Source organism: Myxine glutinosa, chromosome 6 (genome assembly GCF_964187855.1).
Source record: "Myxine glutinosa chromosome 6, kmMyxGlut1.1, whole genome shotgun sequence".
In the NCBI taxonomy this organism is placed as follows: domain Eukaryota; kingdom Metazoa; phylum Chordata; class Myxini; order Myxiniformes; family Myxinidae; genus Myxine; species Myxine glutinosa.
In genome coordinates this window covers 100,099,073-100,125,329 of record NC_136266.1, presented here as the reverse complement: position 1 = coordinate 100,125,329, position 26,257 = coordinate 100,099,073, and the positions used below count along the sequence as shown (strand labels likewise).

The following is a 26,257-nucleotide window of genomic DNA, read 5'->3' as shown; positions in this document are numbered from 1 at the left end:
CAAATAAAGAAAAACAACTCAGTTTGACTTGGCGGAGAAGGATGTATGTAAGTGTGTATACGTAGTATATGTATGATAATGCTCCTCCATGTCCATGACCATCTGCATCCGAAGTCTTCGATCTTGATTTTATTAGGTGGCGGAGTTTGCTCTAACTCGGAAAAAGAACACCGGTAATTTGGGTTTGGGGCGCCCACACTATTATTTCCATGAAAACGATTTGTGAGAGCGTATTGGACATGATTAGGCACAGCAATGGTACCGTTCGAGGGTCGAAAGCGGTATATTGAAATCTCAGTGTAATGAAAGCAACGTCAAATGCCTCTCCAAGGTACATCAATGTCCAAAGCGCAAGATCATTTTCAAGAGAATTCAGCCCCAGCCAGACCGCTAGTTTCACAGAAAAACTAGTTGCGAAGCGGGCCTCTGGAATGACATGGAGCCGACGAGATCCACAAATATTTGCGCCATGGAGAGAAAATATCACAGCTTGATTCACGGGCCCGCGAGCAGCGAAGGCCTAGATTTATCGGCTGTTTCGGGTAGGCCGGTTTAACTCGCAGACCCCCAAGCATGACGCCATCGCCTTTCAGCCCTACACAAGGCTGCTCAGGATTTACAGGGTCACCAACTCAGTGGCCACAATACCGGTCTCTCTGTCGCTTTTCCCTCCTAACTCTCTTGAACCTACGACTGAGCTGGAACAGGGTTGTTGTTTTTTTTTCATTGAATCGAGCGAAGAGTTCTTGGCGAGAAACACAACTGAGAGTATGGTTTATCTGCTCTATGCGTGGTTCCTCAAAGGGTCTTCTTTTTTACGATTGCACATTCGAAGGTTCGTTTCGGAGCCTTGGCTTTAAAATGTATTTGTGAGTTTTGTGAAAGAACAGTAAGCTCAAGGGCACGACCGCCAGCTACAAAAAGAATTTCTCATAATTCCTGAAAACTCTTCTCGCCCTTTTCCATAGAATGTAAAGCCTGAAAATCTTATGTGTGTCGTTGGTTGTTATCTCCAAATGTGGGTTTCAGAATGTGGAACGGAGCCCTTCCAGGTCTCGAAGTATCCACCTCCGTTTCAGTAAGAGATCATGATTCATGGACCAAGCGTTGTGTTTTCAGTGTGTGGGTTTGTGTTGCCCTTCCTTTGCATACCAAGAAGGCCATTCACATAAAACATGTGAACCACCTGTTTGATTTGTTTACAATACAGAAGCTGATGAACAAACAGCAACCACACTCTAAGATAGCAAGCAGTGCAGCCTGATATGGCCGATGTGCCAGAGAATAGCTTTTTAGATTTTGTCTATTATTTGGCACGTGTACCGAAGTGTATGGATTTATTTATATACAAGGTCTAGGCTCATGGAAGAGCAAGGACACAGATCAGATCAGGACACAGCATAACAAAAGGAACAGCAGGAGGAAGGGGAAACAGCAACAGCAGGGCAGAAGGAGAAAGTCAACTGAGACAGACAACCAGGGGATGCAGGTAACGATGAGTGGTCGGAGGGACAAATCAAGGGATGAACAAGATGGATATGTCAGTAAAGTTATGGGAGGGGTGGGGTGTAGTTTAGTGGGTGTAGAAAAAAAACAACTTGGTTTGGATCGGGGGGGGGGGGGGGAGACTTCAGATGGTGGCGTACAGCTGTCTTGCAGACCTAGAAGGGAGAGTGAGATTAGAGAGTGTGAAGGCAGTTCCACAGGCAGGAAAAAAGAGGAATAAATGGGTGGAGGTAAGCAGGGGTTCTTTATGCAGTTTCACTCGTTCGGGGTTGCTGGTGGACCGTGTGCGTCCTGCAGATACCTGGTGGGACAGAACACAGAGAGGGCAGAGGGTGCAAGACCAGAAATGAGGCGGACGAAGACAAAGAGACCACCGACCTGTCAGCGGTTGTGAAGTGATAGGCCCATAGACCCGGCTTCATCATGGATTCCAATGATCTTGAAAGCCTTGGTTTTCATGGCGGCAAGCTGAGCAACATGTGAGGCAGGGGAGCCAGCCCAGAGGGGAGAGCAGTACTCCATCAAGCTGTGGATGAAGGCCTTGTAGGTGGATAGTTCAGGTGTACCAAGGAAGGACTTTGCATGACGGAGGATGCCCAGTCGGTGTCTGGCTTTGGAGGGCAATGATTAAATGAGGCTTGCCCAAGAAAGATCACGGCTGATGGTGAGACCAAAGAGTTTTAGTGACTGAACCTCTTCGATAGGTTTGTTGAGAAAGGATATGGAAGGTTTGCCGTATGGTCCTTTCAGAGAGAGATTGAGTGTGTGGGATTTCTCAGGATTGAAAGACATACAGAGAGTTTCCAAAAAGTGGACTATTTGAGCAGCCTGATATTCTGTCATTTATAATGCCTTACCTTTCTCTTTTGCAGGTTATGATGGTGGTGGTGGTATGCCATTTCGAACAAGTAGTCTGTCGGACCCTACGTCAACTATCGTATTCACAGTGGAACAAAAATTGAAAATCATGACTTTGTGGCTTGAGAAAATCCTACGTGCAGGTGCGCCAACGATACTGTCAGTAGTACAATGTTCACACCTGTAATGGACCTTCCTATGGGAGCATTCAGCGGTTTGTGGAGCACTTCCAAGCACATGGAAGTGTGAAAAATCAAAATAAAGGCAACGGTGGCTGCCCACCAAGTGTTATGAAGGACCAAGGGAACATTGATCATGTGAGGTCTTTTTCTTTTTTTTAATACAAGATCGAGGCTCGTGTAAGTGCTAACATTAATCACAAAAAAACAAACTGACACATAGAACATATAATAAAGGGAGCGGGAGACAAAATGTGGAGAGAGGGTGGGGAGAGAGAGGGAAGCACACAAGTACAACAGTAGAGAACAGGGACATCGGAAGATCTGTGGGAGGGAGAGGGCTTGGGGGGAGGAGGCATGGGAAGGGGGGGGGGGGGGGGAGTGGGAGAGGTTTACAACATATGGACACTGCTAGGACTTGCAGGAAAGAAGTCGGTATTTCAAAAAAGTGGATCTGGGGTGAATTAATGGGGGGTAGAAAAGATCAAGGTTTTGGATGGGGGAAGATAAGAGATGGTGGTGAACAGCTGTTTTAAAGACCTGGAGGGAGGAGTGGGATTGAAGAGAGTGAGGGAGTTTGTTCCAGAGGCAGGAGAAAAGAGGAATGAAGGAGTGAAGGTGGGCAGAGGGTCTTGATTTTGGCAGTTTAACCAGAAGAGGGTTGCTGGAAGATCTTTTGTGACCTGTAGGAATATTTTGGGGACAGAGCACAGACAGAGCTGGGGGAGCAAGGCTGGAGAGGAGTCGGTAGAAGACAGAAAGACCACCAACCTGCCTGCGGTGAGTGAGTGAAAGGCCCTCGGAGTTAGCTTCATCACAGGAGATTCCAATGATTCTGAAAGCTTTGGTTTCAACAGTGTGAAGCCGAGCTAGGTGTGAGACAGGAGCACCGGCCCAGAGAGGAGAGCAGTATTACATTGAGCTGCGGATGAAAGCCTTGTTTGTGGTGAGGAGCTCAGGTGTGCCAAGGAAAGACTTCGCACGACCGAGGATGCCCAGTCGGCAACTGGCTTTGGAGGCCAGCATGGAAATGTGGTTTTCCCAGGAAAGATCATAGCAGATAGCGAGACCCAAAAGCTTGAGTGACAGAACCTCTTCAAGAGGATTGTTGAGAAAGTAGATGGGAGGGTTGTCCTGTCGGTCTTTTCAGAGAGGCATGGTGAGAGTGTGAGATTTGTCAGGATTGAAAGACATGTTCCACTTGTTTGACCAGTCTGTGATTTTGTCCAGGACTGCAGAGAGTGAGGAGGCTGCAGACTGCCGATCTGAGGGATGAGGAATGGAGCAGCAGAGAGTGGAGTCATCAGCAAAGAGATAGAGAGGATTTTCAAGAGAGTCGGAGAGATCATTGATGAAGACGAGAAATAGCACAGGGCCCAGAACACTTCCTTGGGGAACTCCAGCCTGAACAGGGAGGGGAGTTTCTGCTATCAAAAGTCCGAAGAAGTCCCACCGTCGGCATTGCTGAAAACTTGCGATCTCATCCTCATATGTGTGCTGCATTCTCACTTTTGAGCTCAAGCTCTACCTCAACATCTTATATGTAAGGCAAAAACTAACTCTGAATGACATGGCAAGACGAGTAATAATATGTGATTGGTTCAGTGACCGAATGGAAAGGTACCCAAATTGGATAAACTCCTTGTGGTTTAGTGATCAAGCACACTTCCGTTTTAATGGAGCTATCAACAATCACAACATCTTTTGGGGTGCTGAGCCTCCTGAGGAGGTGTCTCAGATGTCTCTCATGGGCCCAAAGTCCACTTGCTGCTGTGCATTGAATGGCAGAAGGGGTAAGGCTGGGACCGTATTGGTACGAGGACGCCAATGGTAAGACGGTGACAGCCAATGCCGAGCGGTACCGCTGTCATCACTGATCTCGCTCAACTACTGTTTCCAGACCATGTCGGACTTGCGTAGTTCATGCAGGACGATGCCCCACCACACACTGCAGGTGAAACCATCGACTTGCTCATCATCTGTTTGAAAATTGTGTCATCAACCTGGGCACAGTGCATGAGTGGGCACTCCACAGCCCGGATTTAAATCCATTGGATTTTTTTTTTCCTTTGTTGTGCTGCCAAAGGTCAAGTTTTTGCCAACAAACCTTTAACCCCAGCTGTCATGAAGCAGGAGGTGGAAGATTACCGTCGGGCTACTACTACAGCCACTTTCAGACGAGTTGTGGAGAATTTTGGAGTCAGGATCAAAGCCTGTTTGAACAGAGGAGGAGCACACATTGAAAATGTCAATCACTGGCAGTATAATGACTGATTTCAAAATGGAATGGTGGATGCTTTCCATCAATGTATCACTGAACTTGGTACCTTTTGTAATTTTTCTACAATAAAACGTTGAAATAGTCCACATTTTTTGAAACACGCTGCATTTGAAGTGTTTGTCCAGATTGTGATTTTGTCAAGGTCTGAGGAGAGGAACCAGGCTTCTCCTTGTTTGTCAGAAGGATGATGGATGATAATTGGGTGCTTGCTCCGCAATTCATTGGGTCTTGGAGTTATCCGGGCCTTGCCGGCTTCAGGGTCGGAGGTCGGAGTTATCCGGGCCTTGTCGGCTTTAGGGCCGGTGGTCGAGTAGTGGGTCCATGCCACCCCGAACCTGTAGTAATATCATACCAAGGACTTTATTGGCTTTTTTGGCCGCCGAGGCACATCGAGAGGATGTTTTAGGAGACTTGTGAATTAATACTCCCAGACCTTCTTCCTCTTCAGTCTTCTTGAGCTGAGATTTTCCCATCTCGTGGATGTGGTGTGGGTTGTCGCTTCCCTACGTGCATTACTCTGCGCTTGTTTAAGTTGAATATCACTGGAGCAGGTTCATGTCTTGTTTTAAGTTTTGAATTCTGATTCCTCGTGTGGTGCTTTGGTGTCATCTGCAAATTTGCTGTTCACAGTCTCGTCATGCCAAGATGCAATAAGATAATTTAAAACCACACGCTGCATTGGAGTGATGGGGAAAAATACGGACAAGACAATTGATAGAGATCAATTCCAATTTGGCTTGTGTCGTCACATGTCACATGTAAAGCACTGTTTGTTGTGTTGGATTAAACTGCCACATCTACAATTATTAACCAGAAACAAATGTATTACCCACCACGTCGCTTTCTCTGTCATGGATGGCAGCAATGGCGCCTCATTTTATGAAACAATAAAAATAAGAGCAACACCAAAACATCTCAACATAGCTTGTCCTGCACTTCTCAACTCACTGGTAATTGTCAATTTATGAAGGCCAATTTCTTTGGCTTTGAAATAATTTGCAAAAACAATCAATCTGGTGGTTAATGGCTACCAATATGAACACCAACACCAACACGAGTCACTAGTCCAATTCCTTATCAGGAAAAGTTAAATCATCAAAAAGAGCATTATTACCGCTAGCAACGGTACCAGCCCTATGGGCGGGGCTTCAATTGGGAGGCCCAAATGAAAAGGCAAAATATCAGAAATTGAAGGCTTTTTTTTATATTTTTAACGATTTATGTAAACATCCCTTAAATATCACACGCAAATCATCAAAATCTAAACAGTATTTGTAGAATTTCAATAAAAACCACGTCACTGTTCATATCGGTAAATATTATTCCATCGTGTTTGGAAAAACTGGAAATTGGAAATTGGAAAATTTGGAAAAACAATATAGCTTATTTTACTCCAGGGGGTCCCAGGATTACCCACCCAAAATTTCGTTGCGATCGGTTGAGCCGTTTTTGCGGTCCCTGGGAACAGACGGACAGACAGACATTTGGTGAATTATAGTAAGATTATCGTAAACCATGTCTGCTTCCAAAGACATTTCATCTCAGGTAACACAGCCTTGTCGTTATTCAGGTTTCATGGCCTGCACTTTAGCTCGTAAAAGTAATGAGTCTTCTCCTTTCGTATGCAGCACAACGCTGTGGGTAGCATCATTGCCTTCCGCTGATGCGATGCGCTCTGTATGTTCGGGCTGAAAGACATTAAAATACATACATGAAGAGAGGCAAAGTCAGCAAACATTTTCTGGAAGATACACCTCAATCGAGATCACTTTGCAATAATGTGCATCTTCCTGTTCTTGAATAAATGTGAAAACCATTGCTCTCAGCGAGCTCATTAACATGAGTTCCCTTACACGGAACTTCAATGCACGAAGAGGCCATTAGACATATCAAAGCTGAGCATCAAGCAAGAGAGCAGCACATACCATTTTTGGAACAACTTGGTCCAGGAATCGAAGCAACGACATCCCAGACTGAGAACCGGTAACTCTAACCATTTACACCACTGAGTCTAAGTAACCATTCACAATATCTCGACTGGATCACCGTCCATCACATAGAGAACATACTCAGATGTATATACCTACCAACACTTTTGGAAATTTTGGGCTTTTTTTCTCAACAGATTACATTATCAACAAAACCAATTTCGCATCACATCCTCAGTCTTCCATAGAGCTGCAATCCACTGCATGGAGTAGCGAACACAAGCTGAGACTAATCTGTTGGTTCACGAGTTATCAAGTGACCACTATATTCGTCATGTGTGTACGTCTGTCTGTCTGTCTGTCCGCAGCATAACTACCCGATGATATCATCCGATCTTGATGAAACTTGGGTGGGAGGTTGACACCATGATCTAGTTGTGTCCTGCCTAGAGTGGGCGTATTGCGCCCATTGTGGGCGGAGCCACGCCCGAAAAAGATGTCTTTTTAGGGGGTAATCGAGTTCAAGCTACATCTTCTCCGAGGGGTTTGGTGGAATCTGACAGAGGTTTCGATATTTGGTTTGGCCAATGTCATGTGTCGAGTCCCACGGAGCTCGATTTTTCATTTTTCAATTTTTTTTTCATTTTTTTTTTCATTTCATTTTTCACCGAATTTTCGGTATTGTGTAGCTAACTAACCTCATAACTGATTATACATTATTTTTTAAATCTCATTTCAAGGTCAGTAACCTTCGTTTTGACATTTCCGGGCCTGGCCTGTCCGGGCCTGTTTTGGTTATATCCGTCCTTTGTCATTGAATACCGCTCGCTCGTGAACCATCGTCGTCTCCTGACTTGTTATATTATATGCTTGTCATGTGACATTTCCTTCCCAGGAGCCAGATTATATTCACCACACATTTATATCACGTGACGAAGATATCACCACCTATACTTTTATAATTATTTTGGAGGTGTGGCCCTTTCTGATTACTGGCATGACAACCATGACAATCACAGTGTACTATATCCAAATAGGGCTGTACTATGAAGTATTTCATTTTAACACACGGGATGCGATTCTATCACGTGTAACTGGCATTTAATAGGTTTTCCTCCATTTCAACAATTCTTTCAAAAACAATATATAACTACAAAAAAGCAATCAGATTGCAGACCGCCGCCAGGAGGTGTTTTCAGTGGTTTTTTAAGGCTTTTGTGTTAAAACAAATATGGCGGTCGAACCACGTGCCCGATGACGTCATCATTATTATTTTATCTCCACCAATTTATCCCTCGATGATGCTGAAGAAATTTCATCTTGATCGGATGAAGTTTTGTACTTGTCGAATTATGACGTCATAATGGAGGCACCTATGTCATATGTATCATAATATGTCATATGATGTCATCATTAACATATTTTATCCCCCATGGAGAGTACTTTAGAATGAGCCATGTCTCAATTGTTTCTACGAGCGTGGCTCGGCGCGCTCCATGCGCCTCACCACACATCGTTTCAGAGGGGTAGGCATCTTTGACCATTTCGGTGTCTTTTGGGGCTTCAGGGCCATTTGGATCTTCATGGTCTTTTGGATCCTCTGGGCCTTTAAGGGTGTTTTGGGTCTTTGGGGTGTTTTGGGTCTTCAGGGTCTTTGGTGTCTTCAGAGGCTTTTGGGTCTTAAGGGTCTTCAGGGTATTTTTGGTCTTTTTGGTCTTCAGGGTCTTCAGGGTGTTTTGGGTCTTCGGGGTGTTTTGGGTCTTCAGGGTGTTTTGGGTCTTCGGGGTGTTTTGGGTCTTCGGGGTGTTTTGGGTCTTCGGGGTGTTTTGGGTCTTCGGGGTGTTTTGTGTATTCGGGGTGTTTTGTGTCTTCGGGGTGTTTTGGGTCTTCGGGGTGTTTTGGGTCTTCGGGGTGTTTTGGGTCTTCGGGGTGTTTTTGGTCTTCGGGGTCTTTTGGATCTTCAGGGAGTTTTGGGTCTTTGTGGTGTTTTGGGTCTTCGGGGTGTTTTGGGTCTTCGGGGTCTTTTGGGTCTTCGGGGTGTTTTGGGTATGTGGGGTATTTTGGAGCCTCCGCGCCTTTAAGGGTATTTTGGGTCTTTGGGGTGTTTTGGGTCTTCAGGGGCTTTGGTGTCTTTTGGGTCTTCATGGGCTTTTGGGTTTTAAGGGTATTTTGGTTCCTCTGAGTCTTCAAGAATCTTTTGGGTATTCGGGGTGTTTTGTGTCCTCAGGGTATTTTGGGTCTTCAGAGGTCTTGGTGTTCATAAGGATCTTGTGGGACTTAAAGGGTCGTCAAAGGTCTGAGGGGTCTCAGCAGTCTAAACGTAATTAAGAGTTCACAGACGGTTTTGGGTGTTAATTATATTTGAAGAAGAAGAAGACGTTTTGGTCGCAAAAAACAAACAAAACCATACACGTTTGTTCTGCTGTAATAAGATTATTGTTATTATTATTAACAATAACATTATTTCCCGGGTTTGAGCGATTTTTTTTTTTTTTTGGCCTTTTCCCCCTTTTTTCATGGTCTGGAGCACTGAGAAGTGATCCCTGCCTCGACAATCAGCTGAACGGACCAGGTAGGTTCTCATATGAAATGTAAACAACTTTTTAGAGTAGATACTCCTACTTTAGTTTGGTATGTAGCGGATGGGACCGACATTTTTTCCGTGCCATCCGTATGTACAGAGCGCTGGAGTACTCTGATATTATGGCCATGCTGTTCTTATTACCACCGCCAACCAAGGTGGATGGAGGTTGTTTTTTTCACCCCTGTAGGTTATGGACGGATTTGGACAAAACTTAGTGGACAGGTTGTATGTGTGTGACAAGGAAGAATTGATTCGATTTTTGTGAAGATTCCAATCTGGATCCGGATCAGAGAATTTTTGGTGATTCTTCACCATTGAGTGATAAGGCTAAAACCCATATACAGCAGGATATCTCAAAAAGTTATGGACGAGCTATGACAAAACTTGGACAGGTTGTGTGTGTGATCAGGACGAATTGATTCGATTTTTGTGAAGATTCCAATCTGGATCCGGATCAGAGAATTTTTGGTGATTCTTCACCATTGAGTGATAGGGCTAAAACCCATATATAGCAGGATATCTCAAAAAGCTATGGACGAGCTATGACAAAACTTGGACAGGTTGTGTGTGTGATCAGGACGAATTGATTCGATTTTTGTGAAGATTCCAATCTGGATCCGGATCAGAGAATTTTTGGTGATTCTTCACCATTGAGTGATAGGGCTAAAACCCATATACAGCAGGATATCTCAAAAAGTTATGGACGAGCTATGACAAAACTTGGACAGGTTGTGTGTGTGATCAGGACGAATTGATTCGATTTTTGTGAAGATTCCAATCTGGATCCGGATCAGAGAATTTTTGGTGATTCTTCACCATTGGGTGATAGGGCTAAAACCCATATCAGGGGTATATATCTCAAAAAGCTATGGACGAGCTATGACAAAACTTGGACAGGTTGTGTGTGTGATCAGGACGAATTGATTCGATTTTTGTGAAGATTCCAATCTGGATCCGGATCAGAGAATTTTTGGTGATTCTTCACCATTGAGTGATAGGGCTAAAACCCATATATAGCAGAATATCTCAAAAAGTTATGGACGAGTTATGACAAAACTTGGACAGGTTGTGTGTGTGATCAGGACGAATTGATTCGATTTTTGTGAAGATTCCAATCTGGATCCGGATCAGAGAATTTTTGGTGATTCTTCACCATTGAGTGATAGGGCTAAAACCCATATATAGCAGAATATCTCAAAAAGTTATGGACGAGTTATGACAAAACTTGGACAGGTTGTGTGTGTGATCAGGACGAATTGATTCGATTTTTGTGAAGATTCCAATCTGGATCCGGATCAGAGAATTTTTGGTGATTCTTCACCATTGAGTGATAGGGCTAAAACCCATATACAGCAGGATATCTCAAAAAGCTTTTTTTTTTTTCTTTTTTTTTTTTGTATACAAGATCGAGGCTCGTGAAAGAGCTAACATTAATCACACAGAAAGACAAACCGACACAAAAAACATATAACATGGGGAGCGGTAGACAAGATGGGGCGAGAGTGGGAGGAACACAAACACAACATCTGAGAGCAGGGACATCGAGAGATCTGTGGGAGGGAGTGGGCTTTGGGGGGGGGGGGAGGCATGGGAATGGGGGGTGGGAGAGGTATAAAACATATGGACACTGCCGGGACTTCCAGGAAAGAAGTTGGAATTTTAAACAAGGTGGATCTGGGGTGAATTAGTGGGGGTAGAAAAGATCAAGGTTTTAGATGGGGAAAGATAAGAGATGGTGGTGAACAGCTGTTTTAAAGACCTGGAGGGAGGGGTGGGATTGAAGGGAGTGTGGGAGTTTGTTCCAGAGGCGGGAGAAAAGAGGAATGAAAGAGTGAAGGTGAGCAGAGAGCCGAGATTTCGGCAGTTTAACCATCAGAGGGTTGCTGGCAGATCTTGTGCGACCTGTAGGAATATTTGGGGGACAAAGCATAGAGAGAGCTGGGGGAGCAAGGCCCGAGAGGAGTCGGTAGAAGACAAAAAGACCACCTACCTGTCTGCGCTGAGTGAGTGAAAGGCCCTCGGAGATAGCTTCATCGCGGGAGATTCCAATGATTCTGAAAGCTTTGGTTTCAACAGCGTGAAGCCGAGCTAGGTGTGAGGCAGGAGCACCGGCCCATAGGGGGAGAACAGTATTCCATTGAGCTGCGGATGAAAGCCTTGTATGTGGTGAGGAGCTCAGGTGTGCCGAGGAAGGACTTCGCACGACAGAGGATGCCCAGTCGGCGACTGGCTTTGGAGGCCAGCTTGGAAATGTGGTTTTCCCAAGAAAGATTTCCCAAGAAAAGTTTTCCCAAGAAAGATAATAAAGATAAAGATAAAGATAAAGATAAAGATTACCAAGAAAGATAAAGATAAAGATAAAGATAGGTATGGACGAGCTATGACAAAACTTGGACAGGTTGGGTGTGTGATCAGGACGAATTGATTCGATTTTGGTGAAGATTCCAATCTGAATCCGGATCAGAGAATTTTTAGTGATTCTTCACCATTGAGTAATAGGGTGAAAACCCATATATAGCAGGATATCTCAAAAAGTTATGGACGAGTTATGACAAAACTTGGACAGGTTGTGTGTGATCAGGACTTATTGATTCGATTTTGGTGAAGATTCGAATCCCGATCCGGTTTGGAGAATTTTTTTTTTAATATAAAGTGATTCTTCACCAATGAGCGATAGGTATAGTATAGTGCCAAAACGATAATATCACGGTATTTCATAAGCTTGTGGACGACTTTATTTATGACAAAACAAGGTGGATGAGTTGGTTAGGTAACAACAACAAGAAGATTAGATTTTAGTTCAGGTACGAATCCAGATCTGACATACCGGTGGATACAAGACGTAAACTGTTCACCTGGCCGAGGTATACTCTACCGAGTGTCATTCTGCTATTCGATAATGGTTACCTCCGCCACCAAAGGTGGATGGAGGTTGTGTTTTCACCCGTCTGTCTGTCCGTTTGTGAACAAAATATCTCAAAGAGTTGTGGACGGATTCGGACGAAATTTGGCAGAGATGTAGCGAATGTGACAAGGACGAAATTATTAGATTTGGGTGAAGATCCGAATTCGGATCCGGCTACTAGACTTTTAAAAGTGATTCTTCACCATTGGGAGATGGGGCCCAAACAATACATAACAAGATATCTCAAAAAGTTGTGGATGGATTTGGACGAAACTTGGCAGAGATGTAGCGAATGTGACAAGGACGAAATTATTAGATTTGGGTGAAGATCCGAATTCGGATCCGGCTACTAGACTTTTAAAAGTGATTCTTCACCATTGGGAGATGGGGCCCAAACAATACATAGCAGGATATCTCAAAAAGTTGTGGATGGATTTGGACGAAACTTGGTGGAGATGTAGCGAATGTGACAAGGACGAAATTATTAGATTTGGGTGAAGATCCGAATTCGGATCCGGCTACTAGACTTTTAAAAGTGATTCTTCACCATTGGGAGATAGGGCCAAAAACAATACATAGCAAGATATCTCAAAAAGTTGTGGACGGATTTGGACTAAACTTGGTGGAGATGTTGGGTGTCTGACAAGGACAAATAGATTCGATTTTGGTGAAGATCTGAATTTGGATTCGGATATGAGAATTATTTAATTTTTAAAGTCATTCTTCACCATTGAAAGATGGGGCTAAAACCAACATACAGCAGAATATCTCAAGAAGTTATCGATGGATTTGGACGAAACTTGGTGGACCGGTTGTGTGTGACAAGGACGAATCGATTCAATTTTGGTGAAGATCCGGATCCGGCTAGTAGAATTTTTAAAAGTGATTCTTCACCATTGAGTGATACGGCCAAAACGAGGAGTACATACGGGTATGAAAGACTGGACCGATGGTGATTCCTGTGATTGATTTTGATTAAATGTGATTCTGTATTGTGATTTTCTGGTCTACTCTGAGATACAAAACGTAAACTGTTCACCAGGTGGAGGTATGCTCTCAACTGAGTGCCGTTCTAGTTTCGCTTTGTGTAGATTTCAAACCCATCTTCATTAGCTTCCCTTATATGCGGATCTCATTGCTCAGGTAATGTTCACATTTTCATTTGAAAAATAAATCTGTGTTTCTTTCATTTTTACGTTTTGCTCAGACCGCCATGTTAATGTCGGATCAATCGGAGGTAATTCGATAAATCGATCAATTAGGGGGGATTCTGATAAATTTGATTTAAAGCTGTTGGTTATGATCGTGATTCAATTGTAGAAAGAGCCAATCGATGAGTGTACCTGGCCCCGAGAACCCGCCACTACAGGTGGCACTTTGTCACCATCACGGGCACGTACGTCACAAAGAGGGACAGGACACTCCAGGGTCACGGTCCGACATCCCTCGCATCCATGCGACCTGTCCTTCACCTGTTTTACCTTGCCGTTTCTTGCTCTCCGTCACGTCCACCCAATCTGCTGCTCCATCGGAATGCGAGTGGCGTTATGAAATCTGCGGTTTGGCACTCGGTGAGCACTCGGCCGAGGCACAGACGAAAGGAACGTTGAGAACGTGCGTCCCACATACCTGCAGGTTGTCATCGCCGTCATAGTCAAAGTGGTGCAGTGGGAGGAATAAGGGCAAGACGACAACACAGGAGGACGGGGTCGCCATGTTGCTTGTGGACATCGAGGTTCGTGTGACACGTGCTGGTATCGCCTGAGATCGGTGCCGCAGGGTGCAGGCACGTACTGGTCACGCACCGACGACCGACGGATAACACGACAGGTGAAACCGAGGCCTTTAGTGCAAAAGCATCGTGGGCCGAACGAGGGACACCAAAGTACAAGCGTGATCACGTGGTTTGTCGTCCATGCTCTCGTGAACACCCTCCAGAGGCAACGGGAATGAGTGACGTCATCAAGCCTTCTGACCAGTCGTCTGCCATCGAAAGTGAGACTTCCCAGCTAACACAACACCGTTGGGCCAACGTTGGCCCAACGGTGTTGTGTTAGCTGGGTTTATACTCGCAATCCTCGAAATATATAGTAAATAAACAGCGTTTCTGTGACTTTCAAATTACTTAAGAGTAGATAATTAAAATTACAATATGGAATATATATGTTTAGGAAGGTTTAGGCCTACCGAAGGGTATAGTCAGGTGTAGTGCGGTGCTGGGCACGCACGTCAAATAAAGGTAGGCCACAACGCTTTGGGTTAGGTAGAGCTCTTTATTGCATGCTCACTCGTCAGCACGACAGTGCTCTGGACTGCGAGCCCGCGTGTATATCCGGAGGCCACGCCTCACCTGGGGCGTGGCCGACACCCACTGGTGCTCGGAATTATGTCCCTGCGCCAGCGAGTCATCGTGTCTGCCACACGCGCCCCCCCAGAATTCCGGCGCACCTGAAGGGTCAGTTTGCGGGGCAAACGGATGACCCGGCCGAAGCGCCCTCTGGCGGCTGGCGGCGTCTGGGATGCCGGGATGCCATCTGGGATGCCTCTGGCGGCATCTGGGATGGGTGCTGGGCAAGGGGGTGGCGTGACGGCGGGGTTGGGCGGTGCCGGGGGTCCGCCCGCCGGGGGGCGGCCCCGACGCGGGGGCAGAGCCGCTGGCGGGGGGTGGTCCAAGTCGAGGTGGGCCGGCTTGAGGCGGTCCACGGAGACGCGGTCAGGAGTACTGCCGATGTCCAGGGTGAAATGCTTCGCCCCGGTCTTCAGCACGCGGAAGGGCCCGTCGTACGGGGGCCGCAGCGGTGTCCGGTGGGCGTCGTGGCGGACGAACACGTACTCCGCCGTGCGAACCTCTGGGGCGACGTGCGTTGGCGGGCAACCGTGGTGCGTCGTCGGCAACGGGGCGAACTTCCGGGCGGTCTCCTGCAGGGCGGAGCGCTGCGGCGCCGCGGACCATGGTGCCGTGGAGTCGGGGAGGAACTCGCCCGGCAACCGCAGCGGTTGTCCGAAGACCAACCCCGCCACGGATGCACGCAGGTCATCCTTGGGCGCCGTCCTGAGGCCCAGCAGGACCCAGGGGAGCCTGTCGACCCAGCCGCCGTCGCGGAGGCTGGCCCGGAGTGTAGCCTTCATGGCGCGATGGAAGCGCTCGCACAGGCCATTGGCCTGGGGGTGGTAGGCCGTGGTGCGGTGCAGCTGGATGCCAAGCCCCCGCGCTACCACCCCCAGAGCCCCGAGGTGAACTGGGGGCCGCGGTCGGACGGGATGTCCGAGGGGGCGCCGAACCGGGCACCCCAAGTGGCGATGAACGCCTGTGCGACGTCCGCCGCTGTCGTTGCTGCCAAAGGCACGGCCTCCGGCCACCGGGTGGTGCGGTCCACCATGGTGAGGACGTGGGTGAAACCCCGCGAGGGGGGCAGAGGTCGCACCAGGTCCACGTGAACGTGGTCGAACCGACGTTCGGGCACCGTAAACGGGGCCAGCGGGGCCTGGGTGTGGCGGTGAACCTTCGCGCGTTGGCAGGCGAGGCACGTCCTGGCCCATTCGCGGACGGCCTTCCGGAGGCCATGCCAGACAAACTTGTCGGCGACCAGCTTTTGGGAGGCCTTCGTGCCCGGGTGGGACAGGCCGTGGATGGCGTCAAAAACCCGGCTCTGCCAGCCTGCGGGCATGATGGGGCGAAGCCGGCCGAGGGAGACGTCGCACAAGAGGGCCGCGCCCGCGCCGTCGAACGGTACCTCAGTGACACGGAGGCCCGTGACGGCGGTCCGAAAAGCCTGGACGGCGGGGTCGGCGGACTGGGAAAGGCAATCCGCCACTGGGTTGTCCTTCCCCGTGACGTGCCGGATGTCCGTCGTGTACTCGGACACGGCCGAAAGGTGACGCTGCTGCCGGGCCGACCACGGCTCGGCGACCTTGGCCATCGCGAAAACCAGGGGCTTGTGGTCGACGAAGGCCGCGAACGGGCGGCCCTCGAGCAGATGGCGGAAGTGCCGGACCGCCAGGTGGAGCCCGAGCAGCTCGCGGTCGAAGGTACTGTACCGCCGTTCGTGCGGGCGGAGCTGCCGGCTAAAAAACGCCAGTGGCTGCCAAGCTCCCTTCACCCATTGCTCGTGCACCGCGCGCACCGCGTAGTCCGACGCGTCGGTGGTGAGGGCGATCAGAGCATCGGGCGCCGGGTGCGCGAGCATGGTGGCGTTAGCCAAGGCCAGCTTCGCGCCCGCGAATGCCGCGTCCATCGGCTCGGTCCAGTCAACGTCGCCTTTGCCCGGCTTCCCCCGGAGGGCCTCGTGCAGGGGGCGCAGGAGCTGGGCGATGCGGGGCAGGAAACGGTGATAAAAGTTCACCATGCCCAGGAACTCCTGGAGCCCCTTGATCGTGCGGGGGCGCGGAAAACCCCTGACCGCCTCCACCTTGGCCGGTAAGGGGATGGCCCCGTGCCTGGTGACGCGGTGCCCCAAAAAGTCGATTTCGGTGGCGCCGAACCGGCACTTGGCGGGGTTGATGATCAGGCCATGTCGGCCCAGGCGTTCGAAGAGCGTGCGGAGATGGCGGAGGTGCTCCTCACGGGACGCGCTTGCGACGAGGATGTCGTCCAGGTAGACGTACACAAAGTCCAAGTCGCGCAAGACGCTGTCCATAAGCCGCTGGAACGCCTGGGCCGCATTCTTCAACCCGAAGGGCATCCGCAGAAACTCGAAGAGGCCGAATGGTGTGATGACGGCCGTCTTCGGTATGTCCTCCGGCCTGACGGGGACCTGGTGGTATCCGCGGATGAGGTCCACCTTGGAGAAGAGGGACATTTTCGCCAACCGGGCGGAAAAGTCCTGGATGTGAGGGACCGGGTAGCAGTCGGGGGTGGTAGCATCGTTGAGGCGGCGGTAGTCTCCGCATGGCCGCCACCCGCCGCCGGGCTTGGGCACAATGTGCAGCGGCAATGCCCATGCGCTGTTGGAGCGCCGGACGATGCCCAGTCGCTCCAGCATGGCGAACTCCCCCTGCGCCACGGCGAGCTTCGCCAGGTCGAGGCGGCGCACCCGGGCGTAGACCGGTGGCCCGACGGTGGGGATGTGATGCTCCACCCCGTGCTTGATGGCCACCGCCGAGAAAGTGGGCCGCGTGAGGGCCGGGAAACTGGCGAGGAGGCGGGTGAACTCGTCCGCTGCCGGAAGCGTGCAGACCAACCGCGCCGGGACCGAACCGCTCAGCAAGCCGCTTGGCGAGCCGCTCGGTGAGCCGCCCAGGGCACTGCTCAACGAACTGCTCAGCGCGCAAGCAAGCGAGCTGAAGGTTTCGGCCTGGACAAGGCGTCTGTGCCCCACGTCCACCAGCAGCCTATGCGCACAGAGGAAGTCCGCTCCGAGTAGGCCCATGGGGACACTAGCGGTAACGAATGACCACTGAAAGCGCTGCCCCCCGAACCGCAGCGAGAGACAATGCTTTCCGAACGTGCGGTTGAGCGTGCCGTTGGCGGCAAGCAAAGCGGGGCCCCGGCCCTCAGCTTGCTTGTCGGACGCGGAGGCAGGGAGGACGCTCACCTGCGCTCCCATGTCGCACAGGAAGCGACGACCCGAGGAGGTGTCCGTTATGAACAGCAGGCTGCCAGTATGGCCGACGCTCATGGCAGGAAGCGAGCGCCGGTCTGGCCGTTTCCCGACCTGCCAAAAGTACAGGGCGGGCAGCAGGACCTGGCCTTGTGGCCGAACCTGGTATGGAAGTGGCACCAGATCTGGCCCGGTGGTGGTTGTCGCGCCGGTCGTGACGACGGTGGTGGGCAGGGCGTGGCGGGGGCCACGCGCGGATCCGCCCAACCTGCGCCGTGTTCGGGAGGATCCGAACGCAAACGCGGATCCGCCAAACCTGCGCCGTGTTCGGGAGGATCCGAACGCAAACGCGGATCCGCCCAACCTGCGCCGTGTTCGGGAGGATCCGAACGCAAACGCGGATCCGCCCAACCTGCACTGTGCGCGGCGCCGGGATCCACAACGGCCGTGCTATATGCCGGCCGTGCGTCGTGGGCTGCGAAAAACCTGTCCGCCTCCCTGGCCAGGGCGCGCGGTTCCGTAATGGTCGTACCGGCCAGCGTGAGCCGTACCGGTACAGGCAGCTGGCAGAGGAAGAGAGCACGGAAGAGGAAATCCGCGTGGCCGTCGCCGAGCAGGGACAGCATGTAATCCATGCGGGCGGACGGTCGTGTGTCACCGAGTATGGGAAGGTCCAAAAGACGTTCAGCACGATCGGCCTCTGTGAGGCCAAACGTGTCGAGGAGAAGCCGCTTGAGCGCCGCGTACTTGCTCTCGTCTGGCGGGTGCCGGAGGAAAGACACGACTCGGGCGGCCGTGCCGGATCCAAGGGCCGCGACCACGTAAAAGTACCTTGTGTCGTCCGCCGTGACGCCCCGGAGCTGGAATTGGGCTTCGGCCTGTAGAAACCAGGTGTCGGCCTGCGCTTCCCAGAACTCCGGTAGCTTGATCACGGCAGCGTTGATGGCCATAGCGCGTTCGGGGAACAGCAACGGCTGAACCAGTCGGAGGTCACCAGTGTAGTGCGGTGCTGGGCACGCACGTTAAATAAAGGTAGGCCACAACGCTTTGGGTTAGGTGCTCTGGTGCTCTGGACTGCGAGCCCGCGTGTATATCCGGAGGCCACGCCTCACCTGGGGCGTGGCCGACACCCACTGGTGCTCGGAATTATGTCCCTGCATCAGCGAGTCATCGTGTCCGCCGCACAGGTTCACTATGTTAACAAATATAATTTCGTTCAAATTTTTTGGAGATGAGCAAACCTATACATTTTTGGAATCATCAGAGCATGGAGAATCCGAAAATCAATATTGGTATTTGCAGACACCTGCATGGCGGCCATTTTGTATTTTCAAACTGGCCGCCCTAAAATACATATTTTGCGCTATCTCGGCTTCTAGTCAACCTAGAAACTTAATTAAATATGCTAATCCTATGTTTTCTGGGTCAAGGAATCCAATAAAGGCCTCAAAATAGTGCTTAGGATTATAGCAAAACAACAAACAAAGGTAATTGAAAACCATTGTCTTTATATTTGTGATATTGTAGCGGTTACCAGAAGCATGACACAATCACCTTGCACCGGCCGATGACGTAACCGGCGGGCGGTTACTTGCCCGGACTTGCCCTGCCTGGGCGGACTCTCGATTTGCATACCACGCCCCGTTGAGAGGCGTGGCTGACTTATTTACATACCACGCCCCGCCTGAGAGGCGTGGCTTTTGTGTGGTGAACTTTTGATATAAATTTCCGCCCGTGTTAACGGGCTATTCAGTGCTTTTGAGTTCTTTCGAGTTGAGCTAGAATAAATAGCTCAGTGAAACTTCGTTCCTGGTGTCGTCCATTTTGTCCGGCTTTGTCGTGCGAGCATAGTTCCACAATATAACCTTATTACATAATACATGATATTGCAAGTCCTTTGAAGTTATAGGTATGGGTTTATAAACCAAGAAAGCAGCCTTCTTAGTATCAGATTGAACTATAAGTCCTATACACAGGATCTACTAGGTCTATACCGTTCAGGAATTATGCTTTTACAGATCTTCATCACTGTCCTGAGTGTCATTTTCGCAAAGGTGTCTGCGCAAATGCCAACATTAATTTTTGGATTCCTCATGCTCTGCATATTCTAAAAATGTATAGTTTTGCTAATCTCCAAAATTTTTGAACGAAAAAACATAATGAACCTGACTCGTACGTGAACATGTCAAGTCCAGCAAAGATCAGCACCTGTGAACTAACATCAGGGATACTGAATGGAAAAAATTATTGTTACCTCCGCCACCGAAGATGGATGCAGGTTATGTTTTCACCCATTTATGTGTCTGTGTGAGCAGGATACCTGAAAAAGTGGTGGACGGATTCAGACGAAACGTGGTGGAAAGGTTGTGTGTGACACAGACGAAGAGATTCGATTTTGGTTCAGCTCCAAATCAAGATCTGACCTATCAGTGGGTTACAAAACGTAAACTGTTCAACATGGTGGAGGCATGCGTTTTGCCGAGTTCCGTTCTAGTTGTAACCGTCTTCAAATGCAGTTTGACACGAGCTTCTGAGACAAAGCTTAAGACCAGCTGATCATTCTCATCTGATATTAGTCGGAAAAAATGTATTAAAATGTACCGGTCCTGATTCCTGCATGAGCTGGGTGACTAATTAAGGAGATGATGGCCCAACCCAGGTCAAAAATCCCACAGAAAACAAATAGGACAAATCCCAGTAAAATCCCATAAGAAATTGGACCAGTAGGATCTACTGGTTTCAATAAGGAAAGTGAAATACTGGACCAGTAGAAAATACCCCAAAAATAACCAGTAGGTCAATGGGACTAGTAGGAGTCCAATAGAATACCAATATATAAACAAACAGGATTCTAAATTAATCAATCAACACATGTGGGAAATTACACGCTTATGCTGGGAATTGAACCCCAAGTCCTCTGGTGAACTGTACCAGTGCTCTGCCATCTGAACTATCTGGCTCCTGGATGGAAACACCTCTTCTTTTTTTTGTATACAAGATCGAGGCTCGTGTAATAGCTAACATTAATGACAAACAAACAAACAGGAATATTTGGTCAATAAAATGGTCAAGAAAACCATTGGTGGGATCATTAGACTTCTAATCCTAACACTTGCTTCACTTTTAGGACTTTCCAGATGTTAGTGATACAAAAAATATTCCGCATATTCAGCATATTCCTGAACGGTATAGACCTAGTAGCTCCTGCGTATAGGACTTATAGTTCAATCTGATACTAACAAGGCTGCTTTCTTGCTTTATAAACCCATACCTATAACTTCAACGGACTTGCAATATCATGTATTATGTAACAAAAAAAAAAAAAAATTTGTATACATAATCGAGGCTCGTGAAAGAGCTAACATTTATCACACAAACAAATCAAACAGAAAAAGAACCAAAGTATATAAAAAGGGGAGCGGTAGACAAGATGGGGAGAGAAGGGGAAGCACATAAACACAACATTTGTGAGGGACATCAGGAATGTGTGGGAAGGAGAGGGCTTGGGGGGAGGCGGCGTGGGAAAGGGGGTGGGGGGGGGGGGGGTGGGAGAAGTATAAACACAAGGACACCAAGGACTTCCAGGAAATAAGTTGGTATTTCAAAAAAGAGGATTTGGGGTGAAATTAGCGGGGGTAGAAAAGATCAAGGTTTTGGATGGGGGAAGATAAGGGATGGTGATGAACAGCTGTTTTAAAGACCTGGAGGGAGGAGTGGGATTGAAGGGAGTGGGAGAGTTTGTTCCAGAGGCGGGAGAAAAGAGGAATGAAAGAGTGAAGGTGAGCAGAGGTCTTGATTTTGGCAGTTTAACCATAAGAGGGTTGCAGGCAGATCTTGTGCGACCTTGAGGAATATTTGGGGGACAGAGCCCAGAGAGAGCTGGAGGAGCAAGGCCGGAGAGGAGTCGGTAGAAGACAGAAAGACCACCAACCTGCCTGCGGTGAGTAAGTGAAAGGCCCCCGGAGGTATCTTCATCACGTGAGATTCCAATGATTCTGAACACTTTGGTTTCAACAGCATGAAGACGAGCTAGGTGTGAGGCAGGAGCAGCAACCCAGAGGGGAGAGCAGTATTCCATTGAGCTGCAGATGAAAGCCTTGTATGTGGTGAGGAGCTCAGGTGTGCCAAGGAAGGACTTCGCACGACGGAGGATGCCCAGTCGGCGACTGGCTTTGGAGGCCAGATTTGAAATGTGGTTTTCCCAGGAAAGATCATGGCAGATAGTGAGACCCAAAAGCTTGAGTGACAGAACTTCTTGGAGAGGCTTATTCAAAAAGTGGATGGGAGGGTTGTCCAGTCGTTCGTTTCGGAGAGACATCGTAAGAGTGTGAGATTTGACAGGATTGAAAGACATGTTCCACTTGTTTGCCCAGTCAGTGATTTTGTCCAGGTCTGCAGAGAGTGAGGAGGCTGCAGACTGCCGATCTGAGGGATGAGGAATGGAGCGGCAGAGAGTGGAGTCATCGGCAAAGAGATAGAGAGGATTTTCAAGAGAATCGGAGAGATCATTGATGAAGACCAGAAAAAGCACAGGGCCCAGAACACTGCCTTGGGGAACGCCAGCCTGAACAGGAAGAGGAGATGAGAGAAACCCATTCAGGGCCACACGTTGACTACGACTAGAGAGGAAGTCCACCAGCCATGCGTGGAGATTTCCATGGATACCAAAGGAGGAGAGTTTGGTGAGCATAGCGGGGTGCCAGACCGTATCGAAGGCACGTGATATGTCGTGGGAGACAGCTCTAATTTCCTTTTTGGCATTGAGGACCTCCATCCATTGTTGAGACAGCAGAAGCAGCATGTCCAGAGTAGAGTGACCTGGTCTGAAACCAAATTGATGATCAGAGATCAAGCCATTGGAGAAGAGGAAAGATTTCATATCCGAAGCAATGATGGATTCCATGACTTTGCTGATAATTGGGAGAAGGCTGATTGGTCTGTAGTTGCTACGATCTGTTTTTGCACCTTTTTTGTGTAAAGCGGTGATGTTGGCTGATTTCCAAGCAGATGGCAGTTGACCTTGAGCAAAAGAGAGGGTGAAGAGAACAGAGAGAGGGAGTGAAAGAGCGGAAGAACAGGATTTTAGGGCCTGTGGGCTGATGCCGTCAGGTCCAGTTGCAGAATCAGAGTCGAGGGTTGACAGAAACTTTTCCACCTTGTTAGGAGAAAAGGACACAGAGTCCAGGAGCAGCTGGGTACGACCGGGTACGGTGGGTACAGAGAGGGATGGGTTTGGGACACAAGATTTAGAGGCAAAGACAGAGTTGAGGCATTCAGCTTTTTCACGTGCGGAGTCAGCTGTGTAGCCGTTTGAGGTAAGGGAGGGGATGGAGGGGGAACAAACACCAGAAACAGATTTGACCAGACGCCACCAGGATTTGGAAGAGGGAGACAGATAAGAGAGTTCGGTCTTGAGAACCGAGAGATATTGTTTCCTGGCTCTCCTGAGGGTGGACACACACTTGTTTCGGGCTTTGTGAAAGGAAATGAGATTTCCTTCCGTTGGATTTGCTTTGCAGGAGACAAAGGCAAGTTGTTTCTGCGCAACAGCCTCACCACAAGATTCTGTGTACCATGGACGGGAGGAAGGGTATGACAACTGAAGACGAGATGGGATAAATCTGTGCATGAGAGAGCAATTTACTTTGGAAGAAATTCGCAGGATGAGTTGATGTCAGAGGTGGTAGAGATGGGAGACCAGTCCAGATGGTTGATGGCTGCTTGAAGACCGTGCCAGTTGGCCTGAGTGAAATGCCAGACTCGTCGACGCTGAGGAGGCTCCCTGAGAATGGTCAGAGATGTCCACTTTAACAATACAGTAATATGTAATACAGTTATATCACAAATATAAAGACAATGGTTTTCAATTACCTTTGTTTGTTGCTTTTCTATAATCCTGAGCACTATTTTGAGGCCTTTATTGGATTCCTTGACCCAGAAAACATAGGATTAGCATATTTAATTAAGTTTCTCGGTTGACCTGAAGCCGAGATAGTGCAAAATATGTATTTTATGGTGGCCATTTTGAAAATCCAAAATGGCGGCCATGCAGGTGTCTGTGCAAATATAAACATTGATTTTCGGATTCTCCATGCTCTGGTGATTCCAAAAATGTACAGGTTTGCTAATCTCCCAAAATTTTGAACGAAATTATATTTGTTAACATAGTGAACCTGACTAAAACCCCACCACCAGGACGAGGCCCAGGTCTATCATACTGGAGGAGGGAGTAGAGTAACCAGGAAGAGATATTAAGGAATCAGAGACATCTTGAAGGAGGAAAGTTTCTGTTAAGCAGATCAAGTCTGGTTTGTCAGAAGCAACCTGAATGGAGAGATCAATCAGGTTTGAGCGTAGGCCCCGGATGTTTGAGGTCCATACCGTTAATGAGGAGAGAGGGGGAGCATCGGTTACAGGACAGGGGAGGGGAGGGGAGGTGTGGGGTAAGATGAGGGTTGAGAAGGGGAGGTAGGGAGAGCTGTTGATAGTGTGTCAGAGATTGCAGAAGAGTTAGGAGAAAGGGAAGGGTGAGGAGGATTCTATGGGTTTCAGACCTGTTGCATCTAATGGTTTCTATCGGATTCAGCCGAATCTGATTCGATTTCTACTGGAAACTCGACTGGTTCCTTTGGAAACCAATACAAACCGTGATATCCAAGAGACCCATAGACATGTTCTCCAGGTCTTTATTGGATTTTCGACCTGAGAAGTAGTGAAAAATACAAGGTCAAACTTTCCATTGTAATCAAAGGCGTTCTGGTGCAGCTTTGGTGAGTAGCGCCACCTTGTGTCACTTTCACAGTTTCTGTTTGTCATGTTTTTGAAATAGAAATTATTTTCCTCACGTGGTGTTTTGCAAACACTTTTTAGGTTATTTCTCCGAAATAACCTGATAGTGAGTCCCGGTGTCTGGCTGTCCATTAACAGTCGAGTACATCTCACAAACTACCTGACCGATATGGACCAAATTTGGCACGATGCATCAGGACGGCAAGATCTCATGGGGTTGTGCTCCCCATCTGGATGCGCCCCCTATATAGAGGGTAGAAGGAGGGCTTTTCCCCAAATATTGGTATTTTTCATTCAAAAATCTTCTCAGAAACCGATAAACGGATACAGACCAAATTGGTCATGCGGCATTGTGACAATGCCCTAACCATAAGTTGTGCTCCCCATGGCCGTATCTCCCATGGAAAGGGGGCCACGGGCTCCCTCCCCTAATCCCTCATATTCACTAAAACAAATTTTCTCGCAAACTGCATGACCAATATGGACCAAATTTGGTACAATACATCAGAATATTAAGGTCTCATAGGGTTAAGTTCCACATCCAGATCTGCTCCCATTGGAGGCTGAATATAGGTGTTTCGCCTCAAATTCAGGTAATTTATTTAAAAATATTCCCACAAACTGTTGGGAAATAACCATCAGTCAGTCCCCCACGGGGATATTTTAAAGCTTAGTTTGGTAACTGCAAGTATGTGTTCTTTGTGCATGTGATCTAACTGTCTCAATGCTCCATTTAAACAATTTGTTTTTATTGAGAAAACTGGGCAGCACAAAAATCTTCCAATGACATTTCACCTGTCAAGTTAAAAACAGCACCAGCAAAAGATGTACTTTTTATGTCACACTAGCTTACACTCGGCTGCCAGGATGGCCTAGAGGTACACACGTTCACCTCTAAGCTATCTACCCTGAGTTCGAATCTCAGCCCAACTACAAACTGTCATCCCGGTGTTGCACAGGCATGGGATTGTTGCACTGGGATTTCTTAAAAGACAGATGACCCCAGATCAGGGTGTCCGGCAGAGGTGGTCAAACCACAAACCGTTACAATCAGGGGTCTTAAGGTTATCAAAATATCCACAGAATATGGAATTCCTCAAGGTAGCGTTTTCACCAGCATCCAGGAGTGCTTCGGCCTAACTACGGTCTCTGCAAGATGGGTCCCTGAGTTAGATATATTAAGATTGACAGCAATGACTAGTATCATGTCCCAAGCTTCTTGCACTGTTCAACACAGTCGGCCAACCTTACCTATTTAGTAACGGATGATGCTGTTTCACCACTAGGATCAAAACACCTAATTGGAATCCATGAAATGGAAGCACAAGGAGTTTTGCAATCAACCTTCACCATAGCAAGATTGTGCTGTGATGAAGCGCGAATGCTCAAAATGTCAGCTTTTCCTTGCTTCCCATGGCGGTTAGCATTCTTTGATAAACTTTCTGTTGATTCCATTTATTAACAAGATCATGACCTCGATTTTAATTGATGCCGAGGGTATCCTGCTGATTGCCTCACCAAACTACAATTACATGGGAATATTATGTCATTCTCAAAAAAATTTTTATTGAAGAACAAATGCCAAGAGATGTTGACCAAAGATGTGCTCCTCCATGACAAAATATCTATATCTGTGCAAAACAGCCTCATTTGTGACCATGACTCCAAGCAGCGAGATCATCCGAAG

At 48.3% G+C, this 26,257-nt stretch overlaps 1 long non-coding RNA gene across 1 annotated transcript; it reads right to left on the bottom strand.

Annotated features, from left to right (window-relative positions):
* Positions 1–6,012: 6,012 nt before the first annotated feature.
* On the bottom strand, positions 6,013–14,177 carry LOC137412561 (uncharacterized). Its single transcript, XR_010981508.2, has 3 exons — positions 13,871–14,177; positions 13,723–13,795; positions 6,013–6,512 (listed from the first exon to the last, which is right to left on the bottom strand). It is a non-coding gene; the product is annotated as an uncharacterized LOC137412561 (long non-coding RNA).
* Between the last annotated feature and the right edge of the window lie 12,080 nt (positions 14,178–26,257).